Source organism: Schistocerca nitens, chromosome 2, assembly GCF_023898315.1.
Source record: "Schistocerca nitens isolate TAMUIC-IGC-003100 chromosome 2, iqSchNite1.1, whole genome shotgun sequence".
NCBI classification, from domain to species: domain Eukaryota; kingdom Metazoa; phylum Arthropoda; class Insecta; order Orthoptera; family Acrididae; genus Schistocerca; species Schistocerca nitens.
The window spans coordinates 586,873,862-586,897,357 of NC_064615.1; the positions used below are offsets into that span (position 1 = coordinate 586,873,862).

Sequence of the window (23,496 nt, forward strand, 5' to 3'; positions counted from 1 at the left end):
ACACTATCAGTACACCTATTCCACTGTCAGAGGTATCAGAACGGGTTTCATTTATAGCTTTCGACTCGTTCGTTTCTGGAACAGGGACCCTTACCTCAAATTGACATATTTATCCTTCTCCATCGTCCTACAAAGTTGGTAACCTCATCATGAAGCCACGCGGTACACATATAGATTTACAGGCGCCGGCGCCTATAACGTTGCCGCTCTGTAGAGTCGGTGGATGACGTTTCGGTACATGGGTTCCTACGTAACACTTGATCTACTAAGACCGCTCTACATCCTCGAGAAATGTGTACCATGGATTGTGAAACACCCTGTATAAGTGCTTGATAGACTTTCTAATTTTTTGTTGTAATTATTGTTCTAGAAGTCCTAGCGTTTGTTTTCGGACCAACAAAAAAATACCATGTGTTGTATGCGAATAAATAAATAACTGATATATCGATTGACATGTGGCAATAATTTTGAAGACGAGCATACATTGATATCAGTAGTACACTCAAACAAACGATTTCCCGCAATCTAATCAAAGTCGGCGAATGACAGCAACTACAGGGGGGTGGTATACTTTGCCTGAAATTATCTTCTTCACAGCGGTAGAAACAACGTGTCTCACACGAAAATCTGTATGTCGTACGAACTTACTCAAGTGGACTGCTAGACATTTAAAAAAAAGAAAAAAAATTATAGCGACTAACTATACGATGCTTACAAATTTATACCCTCCTGTGCCCAATATAGCTGACAAAAATTTTGAAGACGTTTCTGAAATAAAGCAAGAACCTTACCACTTCACTGGATGAAACGGTATCCGAACGTAGGTAATGAGCAAATTCTTTCGTGGCTCACCTGCCCTGCGTGAAGTTGCTGGTGACTAACCAAGGCCACAAGCTGCATTCCAGACGGATTCGCTGGAACACTCCAGCAGCGTCAGAGCGACCGTTAGCCGCAGCTGATGACGCACGACATCGCGCGGCGGGGCACTGACTCTGGGAGCTGCCCCCGATTTCGCAAATCGCAGCACCTCCCGTACCACTGGTTTCAGTTGCCGTGAGTTCCTCCAAGAACGCGTTACAACACAAGAGATTATCTGTGTCATCATCCGTAGAGCAGAATGTTGATATCACCGGAAAAAGTGAATGAATAGCACAAGTTATGCAATAAGTCTCATTGTTTTATAAAAAGTATTGAGTAAGATCTTATGAATGTATTGTAGGAAGTCAGGGCTCCAGTCGCGCTTCCGACAACTTGATTTAGATGTCCAACTTTTCCAGACGTGATTGATGAACTTTATCTTTCAATAGGGAACCTGTGTTCTCGATTCCATTTTTGTGCACCGTCTGTTGACAACTATGCTGTAGGAGGGGCAAAAATTGAGAAGAAGAACCAACAGCGTATAGAAATATGACAGGCTAAATCATTTCAGATCTTAACGACAGTGTAGGTCTCCGGAAACAGGATGTTTACCGCTTCCCGAGCGTATGCGACACCTATTACAATAAACAAGCAGAGTTGCCAAGAGCATCAGTCGCAATAATGTTTACATTGTTCACAAAAAAATGGTTCAAATGGCTCTGAGCACTATGGGACTTAACTTCTGAGGTCATCAGTCCCCTAGAACGTAGAACTACTTAAACCTAACTAACCTAAGGACATCACACACATCCATGCCCGAGGCAGGATTCGAACCTGCGACCATAGCGGTCGCGCGGTTCCAGACTGCAGCACCTAGAATCGCTCGGCCACACCGGCCGGCCATTATTCGCAGCAGCCACAGTGTCGTGCCTGCGATTATTACTACAGGCCCCACGGAAGTCCAGATGAATGTCACCCGTAGCATAATACTGCCCTCACTTATCTTATCCGTGGCAGGGTGCATATTTCGATCAAAAGTGAAAGCGAGGTAACTGTCCCCTAACATTGGACGAAGTTAATCATAAAAAAACCTCGATGAGACGGATGAAGTGATGTGTCCTACAAATTTCGTAATAATAGTGTAGGACAATCGAAATGAGAACCTACTAGTTAGAGATGATGTATTCAATTCAAGCTAGGCTCCGGATTCAAGTAGAGGCTTCTATAGGATTCAAGAAACTATTAAGATCCCGCCTTTCCATGACAGTCGCCAGAGAAGAGGTACGTTTTGGGTGTGTGTGTTTCACAGAATGCAGACGACGATGGGCCCCTTGGGTCGAATTCAGGTATAAATATCGGTAGACAGTCCACCAATATTTACCTTAAATCTCACGACCAGCAACTAATTGAAATTGTTACAGGAGTAAACCTTCTCATAAACACACTGGGATTCCTAAATTCTGTATATCAAAAATAGATCCAATATTTAGGAGCTTCCTAGAATGTTTGGATGTCTCCAGTGGCTACAATGCAAATGTTGGAACTGGCAATTATCCCACATACATTCCCAGTCAGGAACTCCTCTGCCCTAATTTCAGTACACTAAGATTTGCCTGAAAAGAAGAGAGTTTTAGCGGGATCTAGCAGGATGAAATTCGTCAGGTGTGAGTAGAGCTTGCCCACCGAGGGCTAGTACAAACTTAATTATGTACACTCCTGGAAATGGAAAAAAGAACACATTGACACCGGTGTGTCAGACCCACCATACTTGCTCCGGACACTGCGAGAGGGCTGTACAAGCAATGATCACACGCACGGCACAGCGGACACACCACGAACCGCGGTGTTGGCCGTCGAATGGCGCTAGCTGCGCAGCATTTGTGCACCGCCGCCGTCAGTGTAAGCCAGTTTGCCGTGGCATACGGAGCTCCATCGCAGTCCTTAAGACTGGTAGCATGCCGCGACAGCGTGGACGTGAACCGTATGTGCAGTTGACGGACTTTGAGCGAGGGCGTATAGTGGGCATGCGGGAGGCCGGGTGGACGTACCGCCGAATTGCTCAACACGTGAGGCGTGAGGTCTCCACAGTACATCGATGTTGTCGCCAGTGGTCGGCGGAAGGTGCACGAGCCCGTCGACCTGGGACCGGACCGCAGCGACGCACGGATGCACGCCAAGACCGTAGGATCCTACGCAGTGCCGTAGGGGACCGCACCGCCACTTCCCAGCAAATTAGGGACACTGTTGCTCCTGGGGTATCGGCGAGGACCATTCGCAACCGTCTCCATGAAGCTGGGCTACGGTCCCGCACACCGTTAGGCCGTCTTCCGCTCACGCCTCAACATCGTGCAGCCCGCCTCCAGTGGTGTCGCGACAGGCGTGAATGGAGGGACGAATGGAGACGTGTCGTCTTCAGCGATGAGAGTCGCTTCTTCCTTGGTACCACTGATGGTCGTATGCGTGTTTGGCGCCGTGCAGGTGAGCGCCACAATTAGGACTGCATACGACCGAGGCACACAGGGCCAACACCCGGCATCATGGTGTGGGGAGCGATCTCCTACACTGGCCGTACACCACTGGTGATCGTCGAGGGGACACTGAATAGTGCACGGTACATCCAAACCGTCATCGAACCCATCGTTCTACCATTCCTAGACCGGCAAGGGAACTTGCTGTTCCAACAGGACAATGCACGTCCGCATGTATCCCGTGCCACCAAACGTGCTCTAGAAGGTGTAAGTCAACTACCCTGGCCAGCAAGATCTCCGGATCCGTCCCCCATTGAGCATGTTTGGGATTGGATGAAGCGTCGTCTCACGCGGTCTGCACGTCCAGCACGAACGCTGGTCCAACTGAGGCGCCAGGTGGAAATGGCATGGCAAGCCGTTCCACAGGACTACATCCAGCATCTCTACGATCGTCTCCATCTTGGGTTTGACCTCCTTTTTTCCAAATTTCCGTTGTTAGTGCGTGCCATTTGGGGAAGGACACCTTTGCAACCTACATCCTTCTGAATCTGCTTAGTGTATTCATCACAGAATAGCAGCCTGCATTGCCGCGAAAGGTGGATATACACTGTACTAGTGCGACATTGTGCATGCTCTGTTGCCTGTGCCTATGTGCCTGTGGTTCTGTCAGTGTGATCATGTGATGTATCTGACCCCAGGAATGTGTCAATAAAGTTTCCCCTTCCTGGGACAATGAATTCACGGTGTTCTTATTTCAATTTCCAGGAGTGTATATAGACAGTTCATCCATTCCGAAGCACACAGTCCAGCACACATTGTTGAAAATGGGATTCCAAACTAGACGTGTTCCCTAGGCTGATATGAATCATGCTTTTTGGTACACCAGCACGACTGTCGTCATCCAGTAGAACGGCTGAATTATATATCCACTATTGTCGTGCTATGGAGGAGGATCACGTAGGCCTCCGTGAGACCAGTGGTATAAGGAACAGTCAAACGAAAACGAGACAGAGGGAATCAAGGTAAATGAACTGTTTATTATTTCAAAAGTAACCGCCAAAACAGTTAATATATTTACCCCACTGTGAGACTATATGGTCAATCCTTTCATATAAAAACTTATGCAAGTGACTACGGAACATATATTGTACCCAGTCGTGCACCCCTTCCTCCGAAGCAAATCGACGTCCACAAATATGGCAACTGCATGGAGAGAGATCGGGACTCTGAGGGAGATTTGTGCCCGGGTCTAAAAGCTGCCAAGGTCGTATCGACTACTTTATGTTACAGTGTAATCTGGGTAGATAATTTCCATTATTTATGCACAACATGTTTTTGCCTTATCACCATTTCTTTTTTCCAACGGCCTTTCCACGGTGCTAACACCGGTTCCCGTCAGATCACCGAAGTTAAGCGCTGTCGGGCTGGGATAACACTTGGATGAGTGACCATCCGGTCCAAATGGTTCAAATGGCTCTGAGCACTATGGGACTCAACTGGTGAGGTCATTGTTGTTGTTGTTGTGGTCTTCAGTCCTGAGACTGGTTTGATGCAGCTCTCCATGCTACGCTATCCTGTGCAAGCTTCTTCATCTTCCAGTACTTATCTTGGGTTTGACCTCCTTTTTTCCAAATTTCCGTTGTTAGTGCGTGCCATTTGGGGAAGGACACCTTTGCAACCTACATCCTTCTGAATCTGCTTAGTGTATTCATCTCTTGGTCTCCCTCTACGATTTTTACCCTCCACGCTGCCCTCCAATGCTAAATTTGTGATTCCTTGATGCCTCAAAACGTGTCCTACCAACCGATCCCTTCTTCTAGTCAAGTTGTGCCACAAACTTCTCTTCTCCCCAATCCTATTCAATACCTACTCATTAGTTACGTGATCTACCCACCTTATCTTCAGCATTCTTCTGTAGCACCACATTTCGAAAGCTTCTATTCTCTTCTTATTCAAACTAGTTATCGTCCATGTTTCACTTCCATACATGGCTACACTCCATACAAATACTTTCAGAAACGACTTCCTGACACTTAAATCTATACTCGATGTTATCAAATTTTTCTTCTTCAGAAACGATTTCCTTGCCATTGCCAGTCTACATTTTATATCCTCACTACTTCGACCATCATCAGTTATTTTACTCCCTAAATAGCAAAACTCCTTTACTACTCTAAGTGTCTCATTTCCTAATCTAATTCCCTCAGCATCACCCGATTTAATTTGACTACATTCCATTATCCTCATTTTGCTTTTGTTGATGTTCATCTTATATCCTCCTTTCAAGACACTGTCCATTCCGTTCAACAGCTCTTCCAAGTCCTTTGCTGTCTCTGACAGAATTACAATGTCATCGGCGAACCTCAATGTTTTTACTTCTTCTCCATGAATTTTAATACCTACTCCGAATTTTTCTTTTGTTTCCTTTACTGCTTGCTCAATATACAGATTGAATAACATCGGGGAGAGACTACAACCCTGTCTCACTCCTTTCCCAACCACTGCTTCCCTTTCATGCCCCTCGACTCTTATAACTGCCATCTGGTTTCTGTACAAATTGTAAATAGCCTTTCGCTCCCTGTATTTTACCCCTGCCACCTTCAGAATTTGAAAGAGAGTATTCCAGTTAACATTGTCAAAAGCTTTCTCTAAGTCTACAAATGTTAGAAACGTAGATTTGCCTTTTCTTAATCTTTCTTCTAAGGTTATTCGTAAAGTTAGTATTGCCTCACGTGTTCCAACATTTCTGTGGAATCCAAACTGATCTTCCCCGAGGTTGGCTTCTACCAGTTTTTCCATTCGTCTGTAAAAAATTCGCGTCAGTATTTTGCAGCTGTGGCTTATTAAACTGATAGTTCGGTAATTTTCACATCTGTCAACACCTGCTTTCTTTGAGATTGGAATTATTATATTCTTCTTGAAGTCTGAGGGTATTATGCCTGTCTCATACATCTTGCTCACCAGATGGTAGAGTTTTGTCATGAGTGGCTCTCCCAAGGCCATCAGTAGTTCTAATGGAATGTTGTCTACTCCCGGGGCCTTGTTTCGACTCAGGTCTTTCAGTGCTCTGTCAAACTCTTCACGCAGTATCTTATCTCCCATTTGGTCTTCATCTACATCCTCTTCCATTTCCAGAATATTGTCCTCAAGTACATTGCCCTTGTATAAACCCTCTATATACTCCTTCCACCTTTCTGCCTTCCCTTCTTTGCTTAGAACTGGGTTGCTATCTGAGCTCTTGATATTCATACAAGTGGTTCTCTTCTCTCCAAAGGTCTCTTTAATTTTCCTGTAGGCAGTATCTATCTTACCCCTAGTGAGACAAGCCTCTACATCCTTACATTTGTCCTCTAGCCATCCCTGCTTAGCCATTTTGCACTTCCTGTCGATCTCATTCTTGAGACGTTTGTATTCCTTTTTACCTGCTTCATTTACTGCATTTTTATATTTTCTCCTTTGATCAATTAAGTTCAATATTTATTCTGTTACCCAAGGATTTCTATTAGCCCTCGTCTTTTTACCTACTTGATCGTCTGCTGCCTTCACTACTTCATCCCGCAGAGCTACCCATTCTTCTTCTACTCTATTTATTTCTCCCATTCCTGTCAATTGTTCCCTTATGCTCTCCCTGAAACTCTCTACAACCTCTGGTTCTTTCAGGTTGTCCAGGTCCCATCTCCTTAGGTTCCCACCTTTTTGCAGTTTCTTCAGTTTCAGTCTGCAGTTCATAACCAATAGATTGTGGCCAGAATCCACATCTGCCCCTGGAAATGTCTTACAATTTAAAACCTGGTCCCTAAATCTCTGTCTTACCATTATATAATCTATCTGATACCATTTAGTATCTCCAGGATTCTTCCAGGTATATAACCTTCTTTTATGATTCTTGAACCAAGTGTTAGTTATGATTAAGTTATGCTCTGTGTAAAATTCTACAAGGCGGCTTCCTCTTTCATTTCTTAGCCCCAATCCATATTCACCTACTATGTTTCCTTCTCTCCCTTTTCCTACTGACGAATTCCAGTCACCCATGACTATTAAATTTTCGTCTCCATTCACTACCTGAATAAATTCTTTTATCTCGTCATAGATTTCATCTATTTCTTCATCATCTGCAGAGCTAGTTGGCATATAAGCTTGTACTACTGTAGTGGGCGTGGGCTTCGTGTCTATCTTGGCCACAATAATGCGTTCACTATGCTGTTTGTAGTAGCTAACCCGGACTCCTATTTTTTTATTCATTATTAAACCTACTCCTGCATTACCCCTATTTGATTTTGTATTTATAACCCTCTAATCACCATACCAAAAGTCTTGTTCCTCCTACCACCGAACTTCACTAATTCCCACTATATCTAACTTTAACCTATCCATTTCCCTTTTTAAATTTTCTAACCTACCTGCCCGATTAAGGGATCTGACATTCCACGCTCTGATCCGTAGAACGCCAGTTTTCTTTCTCCTGATAACGAGGTCATTAGTCCCCTAGAACTTAGAACTAGTTAAACCTAACTAACCTAAGGACATCACAAACATCCATGCCCGAGGCAGGATTCGAACCTGCGACCGTAGCGGTGTTGCGGTTCCAGACTGCAGCGCCTTTAACCGCACGGCCACTTCGGCCGGCTGACCATCCGGTCCGCCGAGCGCTGTTGGCAAGCGGGTTGCACTCAGCCCTTGTGAGGCAAAGTGAGGGGCAACTTGACAGAAGTGTCGGCTCCGGTCTTGTAAACTGACATACGGCCGGGAGAACGGTGTGCTGACCACATACCCCTCCATATCCGCATCTAGTAACGCTTATGGGTGAGGATGACACGGCGACCGGTCGGTCACGTTGGGCCTTCGAAGGCCTGTTCGGACGGTGTTTAGTTTAATTTCCATTTACTTTTAGCCCTACAGAGAACATGATTCCTTCAAGCTTGGTAGTCATTAACTGCAAATTTTCTGACGGCTCTGCCAGGAGATCAATGTCGTTAGCAAAGTACCCGTAAACCTACATTATTCATTCCATCGTATGCCCATGTTGGAGTTGCCCATAGCTTTTCTCATTATTGAATCTGTTACTAATATGAAATGAAATGATGACAAAATGTATTTGTATCTGAGGCCCGTCAGAATGTTAAGGAAAGAGGTGTTCCAATCTTTTACACTTATGGAACAACTGGAGCAAGGATATGGGTCAGAAGGACAGGATTGAGATGAGCATAAGTTCCCTATATGATTACAATATTCCACAACGATTTTCAATGTATACTGTCCAAAGCTTTTTCAAAAACCATCGAGTTCTACATGCAGTAGACAGTTTCTTTCTATGCATTTTTCTGTTACGATTCACAGTACAGATATTTGATCAGAGGATGATCTCCCACTTAGTTATATAACTACAATTAATATATTGTGAAAGTCACAGTTCAGAGTTCTCAAAGGTTCCGACATTGAGAAAGCTATTACACATACAGCCATATTGAAATTGATCGATTAGTTCATTTATTACATGTTCATTGTATATTCTGATCTACTAGAATAATAGACGATGACAAATGGCTCAAACGTAACTTCTCTAGCAGACTTTTTTTTAATCTTTCATTCACACCCTAGAATTTGGAGAACCCTGATTTTATGCCCAATATTTTCTGATTTTATTCTTGTTTGACTCAGATTTTTGATAGATTTGCAAGGGCAGTAACGTATAACTCCCTCATGCAATTGCTTTCCTTCGTGTAAGTGCTAGGAAACAAAGTTTAACAATAGAAAATTGACTTGTATAAACATATTTGCTATCATCCAGCTAAGACCTGATTGTATGTTGTGTCCCACCAGGGACCATCTTAGGACCTTCACTGTTTCTTGTAGAAGTTAATGACTGTCCTTCAGAAATATTACTATGTGCGAAATTTGATTTTGTTTGCACATGATACGAAGGGTCTGATAAATAGCAAATAAAGGATAGTGTTAGAAAGCGCTGTTAAAGAAATTTTTAGAGACATTAGTAAATACTTCCTAGCAAATGACACATTTTAAACTGCGAAATGACACAGTATATGCATTTTAGAACTCATTAAGGTAAGCTAAAAAATACCTAGCACAAAAGTGTCTAATAAGAATTTTTTAGGTGTAAGTTCAAGAACTTCTTATTGAGACGTCTCCAAGGAACGGGGAATCCTAGCTACTGTTTCCCAATACATCTATTCCTGAATGAAATTTGTCGTAAATAATATAGCTCCTTTTCCAATGAAACGCTAAGTTCACACAATCGATAAAATAAAAAATAGCACGGGGTTCTGGATTCGATTCCCGGCGGGGTCAGGGATTTTCACCTGCCTCGAGATGACTGGGCGTTGTTGTGTCGTCTTCATCATCATCATTCATCCCCATAACGGTCGGAGGAAGGCAATGGCAATCCACCTCCGCTAGGACCTTGCCTAGTACAGCGGTGCGGGTCTCCCGCATCGTTCCCTACGCTCTGTCAAGGAATATGGGACTTCATCATCGTCACATAAAAATTGGAAGTTACTTATTTTATTCCAGATATACATATTTTGTTAAAAAAAATGCGCTTTTAATAATTTGTTGCCATCAGTAAAAAATGTAACTATTAACAAATTACGAGGTAAGAATAGCCTAAAGAAAATATTAGACATCAACTCCTACTCCTTCAACGAATTTTTTAGTTCAACCAATAAGTTTTGTAAACCGCTTTCTCTGTCATAATGCATGGCCACAATGGCCTAATTACAACCTAATGGATCTCAGTGTTTATAAAATTATATGTTAGTGATGAATTCGGTAATAACTTTTAAAAATAGTATGTTCCTCAATTTCAACTATTCCATGTACTATTTTCGTAAATATATGCAATACACAGGGTGTCACAGAAGTTTTTTCCTGATTACAAACATTCATAAGGCATAAAATATAGCACCCATACAAATAGTTCTAACCTTGAATTCCATGTGACGTAATCACGTTCTTGGTTACATACATATTAACTGTTACTTTGTTCTTATTTGGATACAACCTTTCTGGTAAAATGGATCGGGCATGGTGGTCTCATTAACTGGCCTCGGCGATCCCCGGACGTAACATCATTCGATTTCTTCCTTCGGTGTTACGTTAACGACTGGGTTACCCAAATACCAGTGAACGACATTGCAGCACTACAGCACAGAATTACTGACGTCATAACGTGCATCCTTCACGAATTGTTGTCCAACACATGAGCGGAATCGAAATATCGCCTGGATACCCTTCGGAAAACGAAAGGAGCAAACGCTGAAATTTAGTAATTGTGTGTGCATATAAAAACCTGAATATGTTACTTGCACTTCAAGATACAAGATATGTGTCATATTTTCTGCCTTATGCATGTTTGTAATCAGGGAAGAATACCCTTGTCGTATTTCCCTGAGAATCTGGGTACAAAATATAGGTTGGTTGTTTGGGGAAGGAGACCAGACAGCGTGGTCACCGGTCTCATCGAATTAGGGAGGGATGGGGAAGGAAGTCGGCCGTGCCCTTTCAGAGGAACCATCCCGGCATTTGCCTGGAGTGATTTAGGGAAATCACGGAAAACCTAAATGAGGATGGCCGGACGCGGTATTGAACCGTCGTCCTCCCGAATGCGAGTCCAGTGTCTAACCACTGCGCCACCTCGCTCGGTAATATAGGTATACCGTCCGTTTTCACTTATTGAATGGATATTCTCTCAATGTATTGTTGTGTAGTTACGATCTGCGCCATCTATTTCATCGTAACTTGGGAACGTAAGTAATTGTGAATTCGGCATTCCTCTTAATTTCTATTACTTCTGCAGATGAGTGTGGTGGCTAATATTAGAGTGCCACTACAACTTCTACCCTGTTCCTCATAACTGTTCTCGCCTCAGCTATTTCGTATACACACCCAGTTCTCATAGCAGCTGATTTAAGATTCTTGTGTACTGTTACGATGATACAGCCTCCCATCCCTTGGAGCCTAGCTTTGCAGTTGAAGTTATGTGGAAGAACTCATTTCTATTAATTTCTGGTTTCTGTCAACTGTCGATGCGATGTGTTGTGTAAACCTTACAGCTTTTCAGCAGCACTTTAAAATATGGCAGTTTTTTCAGCAATACTTCTCTAGATGATCACTGATAATGTATTATTCTTATCTATTGGGAGAATTTCTCGCGGGCAGCCATGACTGTTTTTTAACCTTTAGATCCAGATGACAACTCTAAAAGAAAAATGTTAAGTGCATTCTATCCACGGCTGCCTTAGCTTCATTAGCAGCACCTATGGGCCGTTTAAGAGTACCACGCTGGATAACCGTATTCTGGCACCCACCTAGCCACTATGCCACAGATACCCCAAACAAGGCTTATATGTGTAAACAAGCATATGTGTTTCGTTTTTGAACTCTAGGTCAAGGAATTTCTTTGTATCGAATGTTTCTACGATCGGTATCGTCCAAGGGATTGCACTAAGTCTTCCTGAAGAATACACATAATAATAAAAAGTTAATATAAGAATTGATGTAAGGATAAAATATAGGGATATGAGAAATTAGAAAGCTTGTAATCCCAGAAAATCGATACACACGGGTAGTATATAATAAAAATGTGACACTTATGGTTCAAATGCCTCTGCGCACTATGGGACTTAACTGCTGAGGTCATTAGTCCCCTAGAACTTAGAACTACTTAAACGTAACTAACCTAAGGACATCACACACATCCATGCCCGAGGCAGGATTCGAGCCTGCGACCGTAGCGGTCGCGTGGGCCAGATTGTAGCGCCTAGAACCGCTAGGCCACTGCGGCCGGCGACACTTATGAAACTTAGTTGTATTACAATTAATATAATGCACATCTATCCCTTAACTTGATAAGAAATATTCGTGTACCACCAACCTTCTACGATTGTGTTAAGATAAATGAAAAAATTAAATAGATGAAAGCAGTAATCGGGTTTTCGAAAACGGGGATAAAAGTAGGATGCCGCGACGCTAGCCACGGTGCTACGATTTCGACTCTGATTATGATGCGCTAAGTGGTTTCTAAACTATTTCCAATACCGTGACTATGGCTTTATCAGAAACGGTCAAGTATCTACGGATAAGCTGAGAAACATGTTCGCCTATTTTGATACCTTTTTCACTGAGTGAAGTTTCTGCGAAATCAGATTATGGCTTCTGCCGTGTTCTTCTTATCAGTATGCACCTATGGATGAAATTTTGAAATGGAGTAATTGGTTGACTGACCATTACGACAACTACGAGAGTAAGATATGCAAGGATCTTGCCCACTACTTTGCCAAATGCAGCACGCGGTTGCAGAGAGCTGTGCGCCGCTCTCGCTGTCTGTGCGGGCGGCTGTGGGCGTAGCTTACCCGCCCCCACCTGTAAAGTCTTTTAGCCACATCGGCGCGGCACTGTGCGACACTTTGCGTAAGGCACAGTGACATTTTCTAGTATAAATAGAGGGTACATTACGATGAATTCACGGAGGGAACAAGCTAACGGCAGCAGGTCCCATGGTGTAATGGTTAGCACTCTGGACTCTGAATCCAGCGATCCGAGTTCAAATCTCGGTGGGACCTTAACTTTTTTTTCAATTCAGATTCCGCGCAATCTTCTTCATATGTATAGCGGACAGATGTTACCTAGGGCATAAACTGCCAGAACGTCGTCAGAAGCTTTATATTTTGAAACAGCAGCCAACTACAAGAACGTTTCTAACCAGTTTGTTTAAAGCGGAATTTTACTGGTTTCGGATTTCTTGCAAATGTCTTTAACTGACGTCCTTACTATTCTGCTAGATCCTCACTTTAAAGTCGTCATTGTGTTTGTACACCAAGACTAACAAGAACGTTTTCGTTCAAAATTTCGTGAACTCAAGAGTTGTCGCCACATTTTATTTATACTAACTTAGCCCCCGCACGTCTAGTAATAATTACAATAAATACAATTTAATAAATATATTAGGTCTACTGAAAATTTATGTATTAAAGAGTCTTTTCTTTTTCTATGCAGTTTTCACAAAGCCAGTTTGTCTTAGTGTCTATTAAATAGCTTTCTTTCAATTCACAAATTGCAACATCATCTAAACTTTACACTCTGATTAAAGCCACACAATCATGGTTTTTTTCTGAATGTACTTCTGACCAACAAGCGATTCTGTAGCTGGAGTCGGAGATTTTCGTCACTCTTGCCTTTTGAGTTCTTGAACACAAATTTCCATTTATCTAACTTCTTGCCTTCTTTTGCTACTACCTTTATCCCACTTTGTGTGCACGTTCGGCAGGGCTAAGTACGGAATTGGCATGGTGAATTTGAAGGGGTGGCCAGATGCCCTTCCTGCCACCACCCCATACCCCCCCCCCCAGAACAGAAGTAAGTTACCCCAGCTGTCTGCATCTAGTGTAAATCGTGAAATACTGTGAAAGTGTTTCAAATGTCTGCGAGTCCTGTAACGGAGGCGGGACGTAGGGACCAGCCCGGTATTCGCTTAGCAGGATGTGGAAAACTGCCTAAAAACCACATCCAGGCTGGCTGGCACGCCGGCCGTCGTCATTAACCCGCCGGTCGACTTCTATCTGGGACGGCGCGCCTACCTGAGTGCAGGAAGCAGCGCGTTAGCGCTCTCGGCTATCCTGGAGGGTAAATTTCCTTATATCAAACCAAAAAGTGGAATAACAATTTAGCTTTAAGACTTTTAATGTAACAAAATATTTTCTTAATAACTTTTGTCTCCAATTCCAACCCCTTAGGGGTTGAATTTCCAAAAATAGTGCAATATGTATTTCTTTTATTTCTAATAGAGAAGCCAAATACAAATTTTCAAAGATTTAGCTTCGAAAATGTTTTCATAATGCAATAATGTCATACAACTTTTCAGCCTCTATTGCGTTTCCGTAGGGTGCTGAATTTCCAAACGCACTGAAATTCATATTTTTAAGTTCCTCGCCGAGAAGTCAATCACCAGTTTTCATAGATGTAGCTTAAAAATATTTTAGTATTTTTTAAATAATAATTTATTTTCAAAAACATCTTTCACCAACCATTTTATCTCCTTAACGTTGGAATTTTCAAAACTGTTGAAACACAAAAATTTTTATTTCTGACTGAGAATCCAAATACCATTTTTCGTTTTTCCAGCTTCAGCGTCAATAGCAACGTATTGTCAAAAAGCATTTTATCCCCCATTGAGCTCTCATAGGAGTGGAACTTCGAACAATCCCTTCCAAAACGATACCTGTAGTATAAGATACACCACATTTAAAACTTCAGGTTTACGTCTTTGGCAATTTGAACTGGGCGATGATGAGTCAGTGAATCAGTATAGCCCTCTGAAACCCCGTTAGCGGTTGTATTACTACAAACAGTAAAATACGTATTTTTTCATTTTTAACCGAGAAGCTCAACACCAATTATCAAAAATGGTTCAAATGACTCTGAGCACTATGGGACTTAACATCTGAGGTCATCAGTCCCCTATAACTTAGAACTACTTCAACCTAACTAACCTAAGGACATCACACACACCCATGCCCGAGGCAGGATTTGAACCTGCGACCATAGCGGTCGCGCGATTCCAGACTGAAGCGACTAGAATCACTCGGCCACCACCAAATATCACAGATTTACCTTTAAAAAAGCTTTCACAATTAAGTAATATCGTAAAACATTTCACTAAAACAATAAAATGCGTATTTTTTAAAATTTCTAACAGAGAAGCGAAATACCGTTTTTCATAAATTTTGCTTACCGGGATACCCTTTCCACCCAGGTCGATAGCCACCGCTTCACCTACCACCACCCTGACAATGTAACCCATGCCGTCTCCTTTCTCCAGCAGACCTTGTCTGAGGCCGTGGAGGCCCACGTCCCTACTGTCGCCGTCCACCCCCACCGTCCTACCTTACCCCCACAGGCCGTCCTCCTCCTCTGTGAATCCCGCCGTCTCTACCGTGCCTTCCTCCGCACGCGTGACCCGGACACACTACAACGCCACCGGCAACTTCAGCGACACATTCGTAATTCGCTCGCGGCTAAGAAACGCCGGGACTGGCGACAGACATGCACCCGTTTAAATGCTACCCTACCTATCAACTCGTCCAAGTTCTGGTCAGCCTTCCGTCGCCTTACCGGAACTAAACCATCCCACTACTATTCTCTTCTCCATGATGATCACTCCTTCCCTGACTCCCTTAGTAAGGCAAATCACTTTGCCTCCTACCTCTCCAATGTATTTTCCATCCCCGATGATCCCCAGTTCTATTACTCCCTATTCCCGGATGTCCGCGATCGAACTGACACCTCTATCCCTCCCCTCGCACCTGGTTTCCAGTACTTGGACAACATTGCACAGGATCCTATCACTGCACAGGATCTCATTGCTACACTCCGCACAAAACGCAACACCACTCCCGGTCACGATCGTGTCACCTACTGTCACCTTCGTGAAGCTCCTGTCTCTTTCCTCTCTACCCTGGCCAGGCTCTACAATGTAGTCCTGTCCACCGGTTACTACCACGACCTGTGGAAAACCTCCCGTATCCTGATGTTCCTTAAACCTGGCAAACCGCCGTCCACCGTCTCCTCCTACCGTCCCATCAGCCTTACCTCGGTCTTCAGCAAGGTCCTGGAATCCATCCTCACCCGCCGCATCCACCAGCATCTCCGCCAGCACCGCCTCCTTCCCGTTACCCAGTGTGGCTTTTGGCCGTCCTTCTCTTCCGACGATCTTCTCCTTCACCTCACTCATCTCCTTTCCGACCAGCTTAATTCCCGTCGCTCCGCAATCTTCCTCTCCCTGGACCTCGAACGAGGTTATGACCGCGTATGGCATTCCGGCCTCCTCGTCAAAATCCAAACCTTCGCCCTTCCCATTAACTACGTCCGTCTGATCGGCTCCTTTCTCTCCCACCGTCCTTCCTACGTCACCATCCATAACACCGACTCCTACACCTCTTTCCCCTCCGCCGGTGTGCTCCAAGGCTCCGTCCTCTCCCCCCTTCTGTACCTATTGTATACGGCGGACTTGCCGCCGCCGTCACCCCCCGTCCACCTTCTCCAGTTTTCCGATGACACTGCCTTCCTTGCCCTTGCCCCCACCGTGCAGCGCTCCCAACACCTTCTCCAATCCCATCTTGACCGGTTCACCGCTTGGTGCAACCAGTGGTTGCTCTAGGTCAATCCCTCCAAAACCCAGGCGATCATTGTAGGCAAAACCAACCCTTCCTTCCGCCTCCTTGATTTCTGTCTCACCATCTATGGCCGTCCTATCGCCCTCACTCCCACCCTTAAGTACCTTGGCGTCACCCTCGACCATCGCCTCTCCTGGACTCCCCATCTCCGGACAATCCAAGCCAAGGCACGCTCCCGGCTCCGTCTCCTCAAGCTCCTTTCCGGCCGTACGTGGGGTCTGGACCCCTCCACCATCCTCCACACCTATAAATCCCTCATCCGCCCTATCCTTTGTTATGCCCATCCGGCCTGGATCTCTGCCCCCCTACCTTTTATAAATACCTACAAATCCTTGAACGCCATGCTATCCGCCTCGCCTATCGCATCCGCCTCCCCTCCCCCACACGGATCCTGTATGATCTCATCCCCTTCCCCCACCTCCTCCTTTTCCTTGAAAGAATACAGATCCTGTACACCTCCCGCAAACTCGATCCTCCTCAACCGCTTGTCTCACCCATCCTCTCCCACCCCCGCCCGCTGCCGCGCCTGTATTCCCACGTCCCACCCGGTCTCCATCTCTCCACCCTCCTTACCCTCTCCCAAGATGGCTTCCGCCAGCTCCCCCTCCCTGATGATGTCTTCCTCCCCTCCATCTACCCCTCCAATCAACTTTGATCCTCCCACCCACTTCCTGTGTCCTTTCCTTTAGGCACCCTTCCTCCCTTCCCTTCCCTTCTCTTTCCTTTTCCCCCATCCCCTCCCTCCTTCCCTCTTCCCCCGGGCTTCCCCTCCCCCTTCCCCCCTTCCCCCGGGCTTCCCCTTCCCCTTCCCCCCTTCCCCCTATCTCCCCTGCCCATGGCATCTGCTCTCCCCTCTCCCACCCCCCCTCCTCCTCTCTTGGCAGGTCCCCGGACTCGTACACGGTTTGTGAACATTCGCGCGCCGGAGATCAACGCCTCGTGTTCTGTGTGTGCCGTCGTTTTGTGCTTAAGTGGTTCAGTGTTATTCGTTTTGCGCACCTACGTTCACGTGTGACAATTTTCGTCTCTGTCTGTGTCCAAGTGTCTGAACAATTTTATCTTGGACTCTACGCCCGTGAACGGCACCTTGTATTTTAAAAAGTGTTTGTCTCCGTTTATATGTCCACCATCCTTTTTCCTGACTGTCTTCATTTGTATCTTTGTGTTTCTCTGCGGGCAAAGAGCGGCGTGGTATGCTGCTGCAGGCCTGCCTGTAAACAGGTTTCAAAATAAAAATAAAGAAAAGAAATGCCGTGAAAACAGTGCCACATCGCCAGTGTCCGACGCCTCAGGCAGTTCCTCGAATTATTAAAACGCTAGTGCGGACAAGTTGCGTGAACTTTAAAAAGACACGAAAGAGGACTGCAACCGACAGAGAAAACGAAGAAGCTCTTCTGGTTACAATTGTAATGAATCCACACAGTGGTACGAGACATATTGCCAAGGAATGTGGAATTAGCCAGGCGAGTGTCATTCGCATCTTGCATCGACAGAGTTTTCATCCCTGTCATCTGTCACTGCATCAGGCACTCGGCAACCTTGATTTCAAACGTCATACCGAATTTTGTCGGTTTGCCCTTTAGGAAATGAGAGACGACACTTCGGTTTTCCAACGTATCCTCTTTACCGATGAAGCAACATTTACTAATCACGCTAAAGTAAACTTGCATAACATGCACTACATGCAGCCGAAAATACACACTAACGTCGTCAGGTATGACATAAACAGCCGTGGAGCGTAAACGTATGGTGAGGTATCATAGGAAATTACGTTGTGGGACTTTCTTCACCTCAGGCGTTCTGTGTGGTCATTAGTACACACACTTTCTTATGAACTTTCTGACAGTTCTTCTAGAAGAGGTACCACTGGATATTCGACAGCGTATGTGACTGCAACACGACGGTTGTCCAGCTCACTAGGTCTGTGTTGCAACGCGAATGCTGAATGAGAACTTTCCTTGGAATTGGACAGGACGAAATTCTCTTGTCAAATGGCTTGGGAGATCCACCAATTTTACTCCTCTCGATTTCTTTCTTTGGGGAGCACTCAAAGATGTAGTCTATGAATAAGTCTGAACTACACCAGACGATAAGTGTCATCGAATCGCCAGTGCATTGTCTATCATATCATTCTCTGTAATGACATCTGTTCATCGTTCTTTCGAAAGGCGACTGCAAATGTGCCTTTCAGTCCGTCGTCAACAGTTTGAACACTTGCTTAAATAAAGGATATAGTTATTTTTTTGGAAGACAAAATTTATTTTTTGTGATATGGGTGCTTACCAAATCATTGTTAGGTAATTGTTTGTTTCGTTTACGTGTGTGCAAAATTCCATTGTAACGTCAAATAAGTCGACAGCGTATATCACATATAGCTGGTAACACTGTCATTAATCACTTACGTTACACATAAAACGACGTTTCGTTAAGAAGAATATTTATTTTGCAGCACACGGGTAGTCACCAAAGTATTTATAATAAAATGTTTAGTTCAACAAATGTATCCCAGATGGTATAATTTAGAGCAGTGTAGGCAGAGACAGTTGTCAAACAGCATATATTTTACGTCTAAGAAGCACACAGCCATGTACAGGAAAAAAGAAGTCAAATCTTCCTTCTAACATTTAGATATTTAATGCAGTAATTGCTTTTTGCAGCTTATAAGACCTCTTTATTTTTGAAGAAAGAACAGTTGCTTTCTCTGTTTCAGCTCACCTAAATCTGGGAGGATACACAAATGTGAAATAGTTTTTCTAAGCCCTTTGTGATAATCTAGATTGTAGCCTATGTCGTATTTCCATATATAACATCCATAGGTGAACCTGCATCTACGTCGTAAGTTGGTTCAAGGAGAAATAAAGCTTTATTCTCGTAGCACACGCCGACCTTGCGGTGTACAATTACAGAGCCTGGTCCGAGAGGCATGCTTGTCATTGTTTGCACAGCAAACGCCGTTTCCGGCCATCGTGCTCTCAAATTCTATAATATTTCCTGAATTTTTGTAGGCATGGTTCCAACTTCGACGTTAAAAAACGCTATATCACGGTAATTGTCTTCTGAACAAATATCGAATGCGGTTACAAAAAGCACACGGTTCCATTTTAAAAACTTACTTGCTTCAATATGTCCGTTGATACCAAAGCTAAATACATTGATGAAACAAAAAAATATGAGCCCCTTGACGCTCTAACATTTGCCGAAAACCGCGTATCGATATGTGTAACTGTTCACGAAATAACAGTTGTGTTTCGTCTTACGCGAGTCACTCTGCATGTATAGATTAACCTTATTGCCATTTCCTGTAGATTTCTGCGAAAATAAATTATTTCACAAGTTTATCGAATTTTGAAGGAAAACCTTGTTGTTTATCTTAATGCACAAAGCCTATAATGACTATAAAACGAGGCCCCACAAGGAAAGAAAGAAAGTCAGTAATAGTCATCTTAAAATTGATTTGGAGGAAATGCGAAACAGCTAATGACTTGACTTAAAAGAAACTTTTTAAGACCATGCTTATGGCTGATTGTTGTTTCAACTTATAAACCATATATCTGTGTATACGTACGGTTCTCGTAATGTCCATTTTCTTCTGAATATGCAATGAATTTTCTTCACATTGCTGCTATGGGGTGTCACTAAAAGAAGAAAATGTAAATGCTACAAAAATGATAACTGCGCGGCGAAGTATAAAATTAAACCTCAAATCATGTACCTTACTGGCTGAAATACAGTGAAGCTGGAAAGCAAAAGAACGAAATGCGCAAGTAAACGAGGCCTCAGAACTACACTGATCCATATCAGTTCTTTAAAATACTATAGTTCATACTGGATGTAGGTTGCAGTAGGTACTGGGAGATGAAGAAGCTTGCACAGGATAGAGTAGCATGGAGAACTGCATCAAACCAGTCTCAGGACTGAAGATCACAACAATAACAACAGTTCATACTGGGTGATTAGAATTAAAGAAGAACTATTCACATAGATCCAGTGTGGGCTCTAATTATCGTATGGCACCGAATCTTGATAGATATTCTAATGCGTCAGTGTAGAAACCTATTTACGCTGGAAAAAAGTTTGTTCCAATTTTAGTCACCAGGTGCAATTCTAGTGCTCTGAAAGTAAGAAAGTCGCATAGGAATGTTCCATATGTAATGGATTAGGAACGAAACGTGGACGGGGAAGATCAAACAAGTGAGAAAGGCATAATATTGATTTCATTCTTAACTGCCACTTACACAATTTGTTCAAAAGAGCACCGGAGACGTCAGTGACATGCTGCATCCGTAAAATGACGCGATATACAGTTGTTCACAGCACTTCCAATTGAATCTGGGCAACGTGTTCCTGTATACTGGCCTTCGGATCAGGTAGAGACCAAATGCGTCCCTGGTAAACGAGATGATTAGATATTCCGAGAGCCAAAAATGACATGAGTCAAATTAAGTGATCTAGCAGGCCATGTATCTGGAAAACCTCTGGAGATAACACGTTCTGGTAAGGTTGCATTAAGCAGATCCTTCCCTGGGTGAGGGATATGAGGTGTTGCTAATTTCCACACAGTACTGCTCTTCCAAAGCAGGAATCACATACTGTTCAAGAAGGTTCGTTGGTCGGTTGATTGATTCCGAGGGATGGTACGAAACAGCGAGGTCATCGGTCCCGTCGGATTAGGGATGGATGGGAAAGGACGTCGGCCGTGCCCTTTCAAAGGAACGATCCCGACATTTGCCTGAAGCGATTTAGGAAAATCACGGAAAACCTGTATCAGGATATCCGGTCGCGGGTTTGAACCGTCGTCTTCCCGAATGCAAGTCCAGTAAGCTGACCACTGCGCCGCCTCCCTCGGTGTATACAAGAAGGTCTCGATAATGAGCAGACGTCACGGCATACCTGGCGGGCCCTCTAGGTGTATTCTGTTCAGAGAAGAACTGATAGATAATAAAGTTGCTTGTGAATCACCACACTGTCACATACGACGAGTGTAACGGCTATTAGTGCAAAACACGCGTTTTATGCTTCCCCAAATCCGACAGTTTTGTGTAATCACTTCACCCTATAGTGTAAAAAGTGCCTTGTCACTCCATAGAATGCTGCCCAGCCACGTGTCATTAACTTCGGTCCGTGCCACAAACAGAAGAGCAAATTCAGAACATAGTTGCGGATCATGAGGTTTCAGTAGCCTGCACCGTCTGTACCTTATACAGGTACCAGTGTAAAATAGATCCCAAATATTTCTGTACTGTTGAAAATTCTCGTGACCCTGCACGAGCACTAATACTATCCCGGGCGCGTGATGCATGGTCAGCAACAGGAACCCTGCCAATAAGTTCCACTGGGATATGGCGCTATCCCATTCCAGGTGCCACCCCAGGCTCACTAGTGTTTTAGGATTTCATTATTATCTTCGTTAAACCGTTTAATGACAGTGGCCCTATCCTCAGACCTTTCGGTCGGCGATATTCACTCAGTGCAGCAATCTAATAGCTGCCATTCACATAATACAGTTTCACTAACACCGCAGGTCTCTCTTGTCGTTAGCCATGGCTTTCTGAAGGGAGCGTAATGCCATGTCGTCGTACGAACAGTTTACAGCGTCAGATTAGCTCCTGGCGGCCAAATTTAGAGCTAAATTTTTTCCAGCGCAAGCCGGTTCGGCGTGCATTAGCATATCTTCTAAGTTTCGCTGTCATACGACAATTACAACCCACACCGGACCTCCTTGAGTAGCTGTACTTATTATTATAACCACTCGGTTTCAACAAAATACTGAGTGAGATAATCGTATAGTTTCACCTGCCATATAAAACTAATAAACAATTTAGGTTGTGTACAAATGTGTTCTGAACCAAGCTATTCCTTATACGTTTATATACACTATGAGATCAAAAGTGTCCGGACACCCCCCAAAACACACTTTTTTCATATTAGGTGCATTGTGCTGCCACCTGCTGCCAGGTAATCCATATCAGCGACCTCAGTAGTCATTAGACTTCGTGGGACACCAGAATGAGGCGCTCCATGGAACTCACGGACTACGAATGTGGTCAGGTCGTTGGATGTCACTTGTGTCATACGTCTGTACGCGAGATTTCCACATTCCTAAACATCCCTAAGTCCACTGTTTCCGATGTGATAGTGAAGTGGAAACGTGAAGGGACACGTACAGCACAAAAACGTACAAGCCGACTTCGTCTGTTGACTGACAGAGACCGCCGACAGTTGAAGGGAGTCGTAAAGTGTAATAGGCAGACATCTATCCACACCTTTACACAGAAATTCCAAACTGCACCAGGATCAACTGCAAGTGCTATCAGTTAGGCGGGAGGTGAGAAAACTAGGATATCATGGTCGAGCGGCCGCTTATAAGCCACACATCACGCAGATAAATGCCAAGACACCTCGCTTGGTGTACAGAGCGTAAACATTGGACGACTGAACAGTGGAAAGGCTGGCTGCTGTGAACGAACGGTTCTAGGCGCTTCAGTCCGGAACCGCGCAATTGCTACGGTCGCAGGTTCGAATCATGCATCGAGAATGGATGTGTGTGATGTCCTTAGGTTAGTTAGTAGGCTTAAGTAGTTCTAAATTCTAGGGGACTGATGACCTCAGATGTTAAGTCCCATAGTGCTCAGGCCCATTTGAATCATTTTTTAACAGTGCAAAACGTTGTGTGGAGTGACGAATGTGGAGATCCGATGGCAGGCTGTGGGTATGGCGAATGTCCGGTGAACGTCATCTGCCGGCCGCGGTGGTCTCGCGGTTCTAGGCGCGCATTCCGGAACCGCGCGACTGCTACGGTCGCAGGTTCGAACCCTGCCTCGGGCATGGATGTGTGTGATGTCCTTAGGTTAGTTAGGTTTAAGTAGTTCTAAGTTCTAGGGGACTGATGACCACGGCTGTTAAGTCCCATAGTGCTCAGAGCCATTTGAACCACCATTTTGAACGTCATCTGTCAGTGTGTGTAGTGTCAACAGTAAAATTCG

The 23,496-nt window shown here is 44.3% G+C and overlaps 1 non-coding gene across 1 annotated transcript; it reads left to right on the plus strand.

The window, feature by feature from the left end:
• Positions 1 to 12,832: 12,832 nt before the first annotated feature.
• Positions 12,833 to 12,904, plus strand: Trnaq-cug (transfer RNA glutamine (anticodon CUG)). Its single transcript has one exon. It is a non-coding gene; the product is annotated as a tRNA-Gln (tRNA).
• The last annotated feature ends 10,592 nt before the right edge of the window (positions 12,905 to 23,496 follow it).